The sequence below is a fragment of the Phascolarctos cinereus genome, unplaced genomic scaffold (genome assembly GCF_003287225.1).
Source record: "Phascolarctos cinereus isolate Bilbo 61053 unplaced genomic scaffold, phaCin_HiC Scaffold_726;HRSCAF=1367, whole genome shotgun sequence".
NCBI classification, from domain to species: domain Eukaryota; kingdom Metazoa; phylum Chordata; class Mammalia; order Diprotodontia; family Phascolarctidae; genus Phascolarctos; species Phascolarctos cinereus.
Genome location: NW_027556098.1, coordinates 395,486,257 through 395,500,890, shown reverse-complemented (window position 1 = coordinate 395,500,890; position 14,634 = coordinate 395,486,257).

Below are 14,634 nucleotides of genomic sequence, written 5' to 3'. Positions count from 1 at the left end.
AAATGGCTTCTCGTGCATCTCTATTACAGACTCAACCCCATCATGTGGTCAGCAGTGTGTAAGTTCAGAGATACTAAGTCAATAATGTGTTGTTGTTCACAAGGCCCCTATAAATAACTGACCTTAGCTAGGAAGTAGTCAAACAACTCCCGTCTTGGGGAGCCAGGTACCACTCCTCCTTCAGCATCTGACCTCATTCAGATCAGGTGAACTCAACCTCAGGGAAGGAATTTAAAACTTCACAGAAAGACAATAATGTGATCACTTTAAAACTGGAAGAGACCTCAGTGGTCATTAAGTTCAACTTTGTTACTTTACAGGCAAAGAGACTGGAGTCCAGTGAAACGAAAAACCCAAGGTCACATAGATATTAAGTGCCAGAAACAGGATTCACACTCGGATCTTCTGATGCCTGAGCCACTTTTTTTTTCTGGGTATACCACGTCTATAGAGACTCAAAAAAAAAAAAAGCTGTTCTCCTCTACTGTCCTCCTGACTCCAGGGCCGGTGCTCTATCCACTGCACCACCTCGCTGCCCCTCCTCCCCTAATGTCTAAGTGATTTTGATTCATCAAATCAAAACGAGTTACTTGCAAAAAAACATAGTGCTGGGGTCAAACATTTTTCTGATCAATTATCAGGCATTTATTAAGTTCCTCTGTGTTAATCTCTGAGGATAAAAGGACAAAAATGAAATCTTACATTCAAAGACCTTAAATTCTACTAGGAGAGATGTCATGTACACATGTAAGTGTACCTACCTTTCACTGTGGCCTGGGGCAGTGGGTGCATTGCTGTGTATGTGGAAATACTCTTTACTGATGGGGAGAATACCACCTAGCACAAGTCTTCCTTTTTAAAAAAATTTTTTGAATAATATTTTATTTTTTCCCAATTACATGTAAAAACAATTTTTAGCATTCCTTTAAAAAAATGTTGAGTTCCAAATTCTCTCCTTCCTTCTCTCCCCTCACCCCTCCCTGAGACTGTAAGCAATTTGATATAGGTTAGACATGTGCAATCATGTAAAACATTTCTATATTAGTCGTGTTGTGAAAGAAAACAGAAAAAAAAATAAAGTGAAAAACGGTGTGCTTTGATCCGGATGCATTCAGACTCCATCAGTTCTTTTCTGGAGATGGATAGCAGTTTTTATCATGAGTCCTTTGGAATTGTCTTAGATCGTTGTATTGCTGAGAGTAGTTAAGTCATTCACAGCTGATCACTGTATAGTATTGCTGTTAGTGCATACAGTGTTCTCCTGGTTCTGCTCACTTCACTTTGCATCAATGTATGTGTCTTTTTCCACGTTTTTCTGCAAGCTTCCTGCTTGTCATTTCTTGTAGCACAATAGTATCCCATCACAATCATATATCATAACTTGTTCAGCCATCCCCCAATGGATAGGCATCTCCTCAATTTCCGATTCTTTGCCACCACTAAAAGAGCTGCTATGAATATTTTTGTACAAATAGGTCCTTTTTCTTTTCCTTTGATCTCTTTGGGACACAGACCTAGTAGGGGTATTGCTGGGCCAAAGGGTATGCACAGTTTTATTGCCCTTTGGGCTTGGTTTCAAATGAGCACAACACTTCTGACATGTATCGGGTTCTTATTAATTTGGTTCCAGTTTCTCCATTCTTCAGAGATACATGTGCAGACACGCCATGGAAGCTGACTGCTCAATACGTCCCAATTTCCAGAACACTTCCCTAGAGATGAGTTCTCTTGGGTGAGTTCAGGCCCTCCCTGCCTTCTGATTTGAGCTGAGATCTTACCTTGCTCCCAGCCAAACACCTTATTCTTTGGTATATTCTTTTTTTTTCTTTTTTCTTTTGTATATTCTAATCTGCATGATTTATCTGATTTCTTTTTGCTGTTTTGCTTAGATAAATGGGTTTCCTTGCTGTTCCTTATTTGGATAAACAGAGTTTGGTGGAAAAGGACCATGCTGATGGGTCTAAGCTTAGAGCTACCCTTTCCCTTAAGAGCAATCGTGGAACCAAGGGAGGTTATTCTGAGCTTATCTTGCCCTAGATTGCCAATATTTGAGCAGGGAAGAGAGAGATAATTCTAGTACAATACCACTCCTGAAAACTGGAAGATAGCATGCCCAGCATTGTGCTCTTAGGACCTGCCTACTCCCTCCCTCTTTCCCCTTCTCATCCTCTGAGTTAACTTGCTGGTGCTATAGAAATGGCCTTTTCACAGAAGCAGTCCAGGTGACAGATAATTTCTAGCCATGCCAAGTCTATGAGTTATGCCATCTATATGGGCACAAGAGTATTACACACATAGGGAATAAATATCAGGTAGTTTAGGAAGGGAGGACAACAGTGGTTGGGGGGATCAGGAAAGGTTTCATGTACAAGATGGCCCGTGGACTTCATTTTAAAGGAAGTGAAAGGGGCAGCTAGATGGCGCGGTGGATAGAGCACCGGCCCTGGATTCAGGAAGACCTGAGTTCAAATCCGGCCTCAGACACATACCACTTACTAGCTGTGTGACCCTGGGCAAGTCACTTAACCCCATTGCCTGGCCAAAACCAAAACAAAACAAAAAAAAGGAAGTGAAGGATTTTGCCCCAAAGCTAGAGGGAGGACCAATTTGCCCACTACTTCTGGGTGTGCCCGGGTGGCACTTCTGAATTTAAATAGACGGTAACATAGTCACAGGTTTCCTATTTCCAAGGGCTGATCCATTCCAGTGGTCTTGAGATGATTGAGAGCAGGTTCCAATATGGTGGAGATGGACCAAAGAATTGGAAGAGGCAGCCCTCATGATGGGGTATGATGGAAAGGACACCCCATGGACTGGTGGCTTCCTCCCTTCCCCTCCACTCTGCAAAATCACATTATTTTGTATATACTTACACAAGGTATCTTCGAAGTCTCCGTGCTATTTTAAGTCAGGTTGCGTGGCAGATCTCTCGGGATAGAATGTAAACTCCCAGAACACAGAGATTGTTTATTTCGCTTTAATTTTTGTATCCTCCAGTACTTAGCACGATGCCTGACATATAGTACGCACTCACATGTTTCTTGATTGATTGAGTAGGAGGCAGGGGCCTGGGTCCTGACAATATTTCTGCCCCCATGACACCTTGTGTAAGCTATTTCCCTTCCCAGTCCCATGAGGGGGTTGAATCAGATGACCTCAAACTCTGGCATTGTGTGACTCTGAAGTCGGGAGACCTGTCTTGTCCACGGAGGAGGGGGTAAGAAAAGCAGCCAGTACCTATTGGAAAGGTATGTTACATAGTTGGTAAGTGGTCTCTGTGGATTGTGCCTAATGTCTGTATGCATCAACACCACCCCTTTCCATCTCACTTTTCCCCCGTTGGGCATAATAAAGAGAAGACTTGGGAGTCACCTAGAGTCAAATGCTGCCTCAGACACTATAGAATCCCTTCCTTCTAGACTTAGCTCACATCCTACCTTCTACATGAAGTCTTTCTTTCTTTCTTTCTTTCTTTCTTTCTTTCTTTCTTTCTTTCTTTCTTTCTTTCTTTCTTTCTTTCTTTCTTTCTTTCTTTCTTTCTTTCTTTCTCTCTTTCTCTTTCTCTCTTTCTTTCTCTCTTTCTCTCTTTCTCTCTTTCTCTCTTTCTCTCTTTCTCTCTTTCTCTCTTTCTCTCTTTCTTTCTTTCTTTCCTTCCCTCCTTCTTTCCTTTCTTTCTTTCTGGTAAGGCAATTGGGGTTAAGTGACTTGCCCAGGGTCACACAGCTAGTGAGTATCATGTGTCTGAAGCTTGATTTGAACTCAGTCCTCCTGAATCCAGGGCCAGTGCTCTGTGCACTGTGCCACCTAGCTGCCCCTATGAAGTCCTTCTTGACCACCGTGGCCCGCACCCCTGTAGCTGCTAGTGCCCTAATTACCTTATATTTCTTCTGAATATATTGGACAGAAATCAGCTCCTTGACAGTAGGCATTGCTTTGCTTTGGTCTGTAAAACCCTTTATGGTAATTACCTTGTTTTAATCCCAGGGCGCACAGTCTCTATAAGGTCTGTATATGGTCCACTTGGTTTCCTTCTCTTTGCCTACAGGGGACTTGGTTTTAGATAAAATGTTCAGTCACAATTACTCCAAACCCCCAATTAGGAAAAATTCTTCAAACCCAGGTAGAGGTTGGATTCCTTGACTCACCTTACTGTGAAATCTTACTCTATTTAACCCCTGGCCTTCTTTGGGGTTGAGGCAAAATTTAGTTTACTGGTAACATTTGGGTAACAGAAGAGCGGAATATATTATACCACTTGTGCATTGATGGGCATTGGGAGGGAAAGCTGGAGAAAGAATAGTTTGATTTTTTTCCTTAGGATTTCCCTCAGCCCGGATCCTCCTCTCCGGGGTCCCACAGAGCTGAGGACTCCCTTCCATCTCTCCCTTCTCTGTGGAAGCTCAGTCCTCCCTCTGAGTTATGACTACTCCAACCTCTTCCAATCCAGACACTCACTCTCTTCTGCCTAGATTAAAGATTCCCAAACTTATTTGGCCTGCTGCCCCTATAAAAAAAAAATTACTTAGTGTCCCCCTGGAAATCTTTCTTCAACCCTTTAATATTTTTTTAAAATTTGCATCATTTCAAAAAATATACATTTTTTTAAATGACACATCTTAAATTTAATAATTTATTGTAAATTTGTGTTTTCTTTTCCTGCATTAATGTTTTGATGATGCGATATTGCATCATGTAACTGTATAGCACCATATCGTAAACAAGTCATGACACACACATATTCCTGCTCATGCGTGCTGGACTTCCCAACAATGCATGATAAGCTCGCCTGCCAACACTTGCTTGTTAAGACTTGTTGGTGGACTTGACCACTGATGGGTTACAACTTGCATTTTGTCTATTTATTTAGAAAATAATGTCATCACTATGACTTTAACTCTATTACATAATAGATAAAACACGTATAAATGGTTTTTCAAAATTTTACCTTCTCTTCTTTCCTTGTGCTTCCACTGCCCCCTGATTTTTATTCGGAGACCCTCAACTGCACCTGAGACTACTGCTGCCCCCTGGATCTTTCCAGTGCCCCCAAGGGGGCAGTATTGCCCTCTTTGGGAACCTCTGGACCTATGTTCTGCAATAGCTTGTCCCTTCTATACAAAGTGCTTGGCTTAACCCTAGTCTCTCCCACAAGGCTCTGACAGATCTAAGGAGGTGTGAGCCCTGTTCAAACTCAGCTCTGATTATCTGATTCAATTTAAGGGGGAAAAAGTGTGTAAGGCACCAGACCCAAGTACAATGGCCCTTTTCCTGTCTCTATAGTCCCAGTACTTGGCACCTAGTAGGCACTTTAGACTATAAATGTTTGTTGATTGGCTAATAGCTCTATTGCTCCAGTGAAATCATTTTATCTCTATGTTTTTATCGTCTGTGAAATGGGCATTAATAATAGCACCAACCTTATAGGGTCCTCATGAGGAATAGCTTTTTGACAAACCATTTCTACCCTTTGCTCCAGACCCACGATTTCATAGATGTGGAGAACTCCTGATGTGGAAATGCCCCCTCCCCCCCAGCCACCACGCAGATCTGCCACTCACCAGTAATTTAGTCTGCCCAGGGCAGATGTTGAGTGACTTGCCTGAGGTTCCACAGGCTGGCATATATCAGAGGAGGGGCCTCCGGATCCTCTCCACTAGGTTACACTGCCTCTCTTGAAGATCTTAAATTGCTATATAAATGTCAGCTATGATTATTATTCCCCTTATCCATCTGGGCTGGTTTAGTGGATCAGGCTAGAGAGATATCACTTGATAAAAGCTCTTTGCCCCAAGGACTAAAAACATTTCAAAGACAATGTATCCTGTTGTAAAATCCCTTTATAAGATTTCTGTTGGAGAACACATTGGAACAATGATATACTGTATTCTGTTACACAGAGATGGTTTTGTTGTAAGGAAATGCATCTCTGGGCTTCCTAAGTCAGTGATGCCCAACAAATTTAGGCAACAGGGTCTTCTCAAGTAGGGAAGTGCAAGAAATGGCCCAAGTTTGACCTTATCCCGGAGCCATGGGACCTAGAGGTGGAAGGGCTTCAAAGATGATTTAGTGCAAGCCCTGCCATTCATTGATAAAGATACTGCCAAGTTCTTGGCACTTACTTGCTTTGTGACCCTAGGCAAGTCATTTAATCCTTGGTTTCCCCATCTGTCAAATGAGCTGGATGAAGGAAATGGCAAACCACTCCAGTGTCTCTGCCAAGAAAATCCCAGATGGGGTCACAATCAGACACTACTGAAATGACTTGAATAACCACTTACATGTGAAGTGATGCAGAACATATGTCCATATTAGCTGTGCTGTGAAAGAAAACACAAGCAAAACAGAACAATAAAAATAAAGAAAGCCTTTAAAAGTATGCTCCAATCTGCACCCAGGCTTCATCAGCTCTCTCTGGAATCAGATAGCATTTGTCATCATGGGTCTTTTAGAATTGTCCTGGATCATGGTACTGCTGAGAATAGCTAAGTCATTCATAGTTGATCACTGTGCAATAATGCTGCTAGTATGTACAATGTTCTTCTGGTTCTTCTCACTTCACTTTGCATCAATTCATGTAAGTCTTCCTAGGCTTTTCTGAAACTATCCTGCTCATCATTTCTTACAGCACAATAGTGTTCCATCATAATCACATATTACAACTTGTTCAGCCATTCAGCAATTGATGGGCATCACTTCAATTTCCAATTCTTTGCCATCACAAAAAGAGCAGCTATAAATATTTTTGTACAAATAAGTCCCTTTCACTTTTCTTTGATGTCTTTGGGATACAAATCTAGTAGTGGTATTGCTGGGTAAAGGGTATGCATGGGATGCAATGCCCTTTGGGTATTGCTGTTCTCCAGAATGGTTGGATTAGCTCACAATTCCACCAACAGTGCATTAGCATTCCAGTTTTTCTATGTCCCCTCTAACATTTGTCATTTTCTTTCTCTATCATATTTGCCAGTCTGATAGGTGTGAGGTGGTATCTTAGAGTTGTTTTAATTTGCATTTCTCCGATAGTGATTTAGAGCATTTTTTCATGTGGTTAGTAACTTTGATTTCTTTTTCTGAAAACTGCCTGCTTAATATCCCTTGACTATCAACTGGGGAATGGTTCTTATTTTTATAAATTTGGCTCACATCCTCATATATTTGAGAAATGAGGACTTTATCACAGAGATTTGCTGTAAAATTTTACCTTCAGTTTTCTGTTTTCTCTCTAATTTTGGTTGTGTTAGTTTTATTTGTGCAAAAGCTTTTTAATTTCATATAATCAAAATTGTCGATTTTACATCCTGTGATGCTTTCTGTTTCTTGTTTTGTCATAAAGTCTTTCCTTACCCATGAATCTGCCAAGTAAACTATTCCATGCTCCCCTAATTTGCTTATGGTATCACCTTTTATGTCTAAATCCCATACTTATTTTGACCTTATCTTGGTATATGATGTGAGATGTTGATCTGTGCCTAATTTCTGCCAAATTGCTTTCTAGTCATCCCGGCAATTTTTGTCAAATGTTGAATTTTTGGGGGGAGGGCTAGGCAATGGGGTTAAGTGACTTGCCCAGGGTCATACAGCTAGTAAGTGTTATATGTCTGAGGTTGTATTTGAACTCAGGTCCTCCTAAATCCAGGGCCGGTGCTCTATTCACTGTGCCACCTACCTGCCCCTAAATGTTGAGTTCTTTTTTTTTTGGCAATTGGGGTTAAGTGACTTGCCCAGGTCACACAGCTAGTAAGTGTCAAGTGTTCGGTCTGAGGCCGGATTTGAACTCAGGTCCTCCTGACTTCAGGGTCAGTGCTCTATCCACTGCACCACCTAGCTGCCCACCTAAATGCTGAGTTCTTAATCCCAAAGTTTGAATCTTTGGGTTTATCAAACACTAGATTCCTATGGTCGTTTATTAGGGGACAGCCAGGTGCACAGTGGATAGAGCACTAGGCCGGGAGTCAGGAAGAACTGAGTTCAAATTTGACCTCATACACTTACTAGCTATGTGACCTTGGCAGGTCACTTAACCCTATTTGCTTCAGTTTCCTCATCTGTAAAATAAGCTGGAAAAGGAAATGGCAAACCACTCCAGTATCATTGCCTAGAAAACCCCAAATTGGGGGCATGAAGAGTTGGACATGAGTGAAAGGGCCAAACAGTAACAGTGGATGTACCTAATCTATTCCACTGATCCTCTGCTCTATTTCTTAGCCAATACCAGAATGTTTCGATAATTACTGCTTTGTCATACAGTTTGATATCTGGTACAGTTAGGCTGTCTTCCTTTACACTTTTTTTTTTATCATTGATTCCCTTGATATCCTCAACCTTTTGTTCTTCCAAATGACTTTTGTTACTATTTTTTCTACCTCTATAAAAAAAAATTATTTGGTAGTTTGATTGCTATGGCAATAAATAAGTAAATAAACTTAGGTAGAATTGTTATTTTTGTTACATTGCCTTGGCTTACTCATGAGCAATTAATATCTCTGCAATTGTTTAGATCTGTCTTTATTTGTGTGAAAAGTGTTTTGTAATCGTCTCCATATAATCCCTGGTTTTGTCTTGGCAGGTAGACTCTCAAGTATTTTATATTGTCTTGTTATTTTAAATGAAATTTCTCTTTCTATTTCTTGCTGATAGAAAAGCTGATAATTTATACAGGCTTATTTTATATCCTACAACTTTACTGAAATTCTGATTGTTTCAAATGGTTTTTTAGTTGATTCTCTAGGATTCTCTAAGTGTACCATTATATCATCTGCAAAAAGCGATAGCTTTGTTTCCTCATTGCCTATTTTTATTTCAATTTCTTGTTTTATTGCTATAGCTAACATTTCTAGTACAATACTGAATAATAATGGTGATAATGGACATCCTTGCTTTACTCCTGATCTTATTCGGAAGGCTTCAAGTTTATCCCCATTACAAATCAGGTTTGCTCTTGCTTTTAGATTGATGCTCCTTATCATTTTAAGAAAGGTTCCACTGATTCCTATGCTTTCTAGTGTTTTTAATAGGAATGAGTGCTTTTTTCTGCATCTACTGATACAATCATTGTGTTGTTTTTATTATTGATATGGTCAACTACACTAATAGTTTTCCTAATTTTGAACCAGCCCTGCATTCCTGGTATAAATCCTACCTGGTCATAGTATATGATCTTTGTGATATATTGCTGTAATCTTCTAGCTAGCATTTTATTTTAAATTTTTGCATCAATTATCATTAAGGAAATTAGTCTAGTTTTCTTTTTTTTTTTTTTTTTGCTCTCCCTGATTGAGGTATGACAATCATATTTATGTCATAAGAGGAATTTGGTAGGACTCCTTTACCTATTTTTTCAAATAGTTTCCATAGCATTGAGATTAATTGTTCCTTAAATGTTTGATAGAATTCATTTGCAAGTCTATCTGGTCCTGGGGGTTTTTTCTTCAGCAACTTATTGATGGCTTATTCAATTTCTTTTTTTCTGAGACAGGATTATTTAAATATTCTGTTTCCTCTTCTGTTAACCTGGGCAGTTTATATTTTTGTAAATATTCATCCATTTCATTTAGATTGTCAGTTTTACTGGCATGTAACTGGGCAAAATATGATAATTGTTTTAATTTCATCTTCATTGGCAGCGCATTCACTTTTTTCATTTTTGATACTTGGTTATTTGGTTTTCTTCTTTCTTCCTTTAAATCAAATTAACCAATGGTTTATCTATTTTTTTAAAAAATAAAACCAGCTTCTAGTTTTATTTATTAGTTAAATGGCCTTTCTTACATTCAGTTTTATTCATCCCTCTGATTTTCAGGATTCCATTTTAGTGTTTAAATGGAGATTTTTAATGTTCTTTTTCTAGGTTTTTTTTTTTTGGGGGGTGTGTGTGTGTGTTGTTGCATACCCAGTTCATTGATTTGCTCTTCTTTTATCAATGTATGTATTTAGAGATATAAAGTTTCCCCTAAGCAGTGCTTTGGATTTATCTCACAAATTTTGGAATGTTGCCATTCCCTTTAATGAAATCATTGATTATTTCTCTGATTTATTCTTTGACCCATTCATTCTTTAGAATTACATTGTTTAGTTTCCAATTAATTTTTAAACTATGCCTCCATAGCCCTTTATTAAATGTAATTTTTATTGCATTGTTGTCTGAAAACTGTACATTTAATATTTCTGCATTTGCTTGTGAGGTTTTTGTGTCTTAATACATGGTCAGTTTATTGAAGGTGCCATGTACAGTTGAGATACAGGTACATTCCTTTCTATACCCATTCAGTTTTCTCCAGAGGTCTATCATATCTAACTTTTCTAAGATTCTATTTATCTCCTTGACTTATTATTTATCTCATAGTTAGATTTATTTAGTTCTGATAGGGGAAGGTTGAGGTTCCTCACTAGCATAGTTTTACTGTCTATTTCTTCTTTTAGTTCATTTCACTTTTCCTTTAAGAATTTGGATGCTATTTAGTGTATATATGTTTAGTATTGATAGTGTTTTATAGTTCATTTTAGCAAGATGTAGTTACCCTGTTTATCCCTTTTAATTAGGTCTATTTTTGCTTTTGCTTTGTTTTACATCATGTCAGCTGATACATAATAGATTTTGCTCCAGCCCCTTATTTTAACTCTGTGTATGTCTCTTTGTTTCAAGTGTATTTCTTATAAACAACATATTGCTTTGATTCTGGTCTCTGATCCATTATGCTATTTGCTTCCATCTTATGGATGAGTTCATCTCATCCATATTCATGAGTATAACTGCATTCTCATCCATCCTCTTTTCTTCTATTTATCCTTCACTCTCTTTTTATCCTATCCCTCCTCTCAAGTCTGTTTTGTTTCTGACCACTGCCTTCTTTTATCTACCCTCCTTTTTAATCACTCCCACCTTTTTCTTTTGTCCCCTTCTTCTCTTATTTCTTTGTTGGATAAGATAGATTTCTATTTCCAATTGAGGATCTATCTATCTATTTTGTGCGTGTATTTTCTTCTTTGAAACAATGTAGATGTGAGTGAGGTTCTAAGCATTGCCACCTGCTCCCGATTTTCCCCTTCACTGTAAAAGCTCTCCCTTGTGTACATCTTTTTTGTGAGATAATATTCCCCACAGCTCTGGTCTTTTCATCAGGAATGCTTGAAGTCCTCTATTTCATTAAATACCCATTTTCTCCCTTGAAGGATTATACTCAGTATTGCTGGGTAGATTGTTCTTGGTTGTAATCTCAGCTCTTTTGATTTCCAGAATATCATATTCTAAGCCCTCCTTACCTTTAAGGTGGTAGCTGCTAAATCTTGTGTGATGTTGACTGCAGCTCCAAGACATTTGAAGGGTTTCTTTCTGGCTCCTTGAAGTATTTTCTCATTGATCTTGGAGCTCTGGAATTAGGCTATATTTCTGAGAGTTTCCATTTTGGGATATCTTCCCTCTGGTGTATTCTTTCAATTTCTATTTTATCCTCTGGCTCGAGGATATCAGGGCAGTTTTCCTTGACAATTTCTTGGAATATAACATCTAGGCTCTTTCTTCTATCATGGCTTTCAGATAATCCAATCATTTATTTTCTAAGCTTGTTATTCTCCTTCCAATTATTTCCTTCAGAGTTTTAATTTTTTTTTCTTTTTTTTGTATCTTGTTTTATTTTTTTTAGGCATTTATTCATGTTGTCTTTGTAGAAAATCATTTTTTTTTCCTTCTGAAGTTGTTACAGAATTATTCCTTTTTGGTGATCTCTAGATCTATAACAATTTCTAATACTATATGGTGTTTTAATCTATTCATCTCTCTAGCTTTAGTTCCTGAAGCAGGGACTTGTGCCAGGGCCGGGCTCTCTTTCTGTTCTTTGGCCATGGTTATCGGTCCCATTGAGTCTTATCCTTGGTCCGCTGGGTTCCTGACATTGCCTTCCTTGCTAGTCTAACCAACCAGATGCTCCATCTCTCAGTTCTGGGCATTTTCTCTATCTGTCCCCTATGTCTGGAATGCCCTCCTTCATCGCTGCCTCCTGGCTTCTCTGTTCCCTTCAAATCCAAACTAAAACCTTGGAAGACCTTCCCAATCCCTCTTAATTCTAGTGATTTGCTTTTGTTGACTGCCTCCTACTTATACTGTCCATAGCTTTTTTGTACATAATTGCTTGTTGTCTCCTCCATTAGAATATGAGCTTCTCAAGGGAACTGAGTATCTTTTGCCTTTGAGTAGACCCAGCACTTAGCACAGTGCCTGGCACACGGTAAGTGTTTAATAAATGCTCACTGACTGACTGAGCTTTACCTGGTTGACTTTTTGTAGAGTTCTGGGGTGGAAGAAGTAATTTACTGTAGTTTCTTTTCCTTTAAAGTTTTATATATTTTTTCCAATTATATGTAAAAACAATTTTCAACATTTTTTCTTTTAGCTTTTATTCAGTATTTATTTTCCCCCAGTTACATGTAAAAACAATTAACATTCATTTTTAAAACTTTGAGCTCCAAATTCTCTCCCTTCCTTCCTCCCCACCCCCACTCCCATGGAGAAGGCAAGCAATTCGATTATTGCTTTTTGCAGATGATATAATGGTATACTTAGAGAATCCTGGAGAGTCAACTAAAAAACTAGCTGAAATAATTAACAACTTCAGCAAAGTTGTAGGATATAAAATAAACCACATAAATCATCAACATTTCTATATACTATCAACAAAACCCAACAGCAATGGGGCAGCTAGGTGGCACAGTGGATAGAGCTCCAGTCTTGGAGTCAGGAGGATCTGAGTTCAAATCCAGCCTTAGACACTTGACACTTACTAGCTGTGTGACTCTGGGCAAGTCATTTAACCCTGACTGCCTCACCAAAAAGCAAAACAAACAACCCAGGAGCAAGAAAGAGAAATTCCATCTAAATAACTGTAGAAAATATAAAATATCTGTGAGTCTACCTGCCAAGATAAACCTAGGAACTATATGAACACGACTACAAAACACTTTTCACACAAAGTGTGAAGCAAGCAATATAGGTTATACGTGTGTAATCATAACATTCATTTTTTAAAAATTTTGAGTTCCAAATTCTCTCCCTTTCCTCCTCTTGCCTAAATTAGTTACATAAATTATTATGCTGCTGTTTTATATGATAAATATTATTCCCTTGAGAAGGGAAGCAATTGGAATGAGATTATATTTATGTAGTTGTGCAAAACATTCCCACGTTAGGCATGTTGTAAAAGAAAACAAACAAACAAACAAAAAGTAAAGACAATTTAGAAACAGTATACTTTGATCTGCATTCAGACTCTATCAGTTCTTTCTCTGGAGGTGGATAGCATTTTCCATCATGAGACTTTCGGAGGTGTCTTAGATCCTTGCATTGCTCAGGACTACCAAAATTACTCATCACACAATGTGGCGGTTAACTGTGTACAATGTCCTCCTGGTTCTGCTCACTTCACTCAGCACCAATTCATGTAAGTCTTTCCAGATTTTTCTGAAAACATCCTGCTTATCATTTCTTATAATACAATAATATTCCATCACAATCATATACCACAACTTGTTCAGCCATTCCCCAACTGATGGGCAGCCCCTCAATTTCCTATTTTTGTCCAATGTTGAGTTCTTGTCCCAAAAACTTGGATCTTTGGATTTATCCAACACTAGATCACTGTGGCAATTTGCTACGTGTTGTATACTTAATCTATTCCACTGATCCACCACTCTATTTCTTAATCAGTCCTGCTCTGTTTTGATGATTACCACTTTGTAATAATTTGAGATTTGGTACTGCTAAGCCACCTTCCTTCACTTTTTTTTTTCATTGACTCCCCTGATGTTCTTGGCTTTTTGCTCTTCCAAATGAATTTTATTATTTTTCTAGCTCTATAAAATAATTTTTGGTAGTCTGGTATGCCACTGAATAAATTAATTAATTTAGGTAGAATTGTCCTTTATATTTTATTGGCTCAGCCTACCCATAAGCAATTAATATTTTTCCAATTCTTTATATCTGACTTTGTGTGAAAAGTGTTTTGTAGTGGTGTTCGTACGGTTCCTAGGTTTATCTTGGCAGGCAGACTCACAAATATTTTACACTGTCTACAGTTATTTTAAATGGAATTTCTCTATCTCTTGCTGCTGGGCTTTGTTTGGTAATACACAAAAATGTTGCAAATTTATTTTATATCCTACAACTTTACTGAAGTTACTTCAACTAGTTTTTTTTAGTAGACTCTCCAGGATTCTCTAAGTATACCATTAATATCATCTGCAAAAAGCAAGGTTTTTTTCCCTATTGCCAGTTCTAATTTCTTCTTCTCATCTTTTTATAGCTAGCATTTCTAGTACAATATTACCATACCCCTGTACTTGCAAAGTAGGGGTTTACCCAAGATTTGATCAAATCACTGTCAGACTTAAAGTCATTAGGCTGGCTTTCGCTTTGGTCATCTGGTTTAAATAGCATGATGAAAGAATTGTGGAAGGAAGCACGGTAGGCTTGTTGTCTCAATTCTGGGAATCACATTTTAGGAAGACACCAATATATACTGATGGATGTCAAGAGGAAGGCAACCAGGCTGGGGAAGGGCAGGGAAACTGGAGGGCCATGATAGTTGTTTTCAAGTATTTATTGGAAAAACTGTCATCTTGGGGCAGCTCGGTGGCACAGTAGAC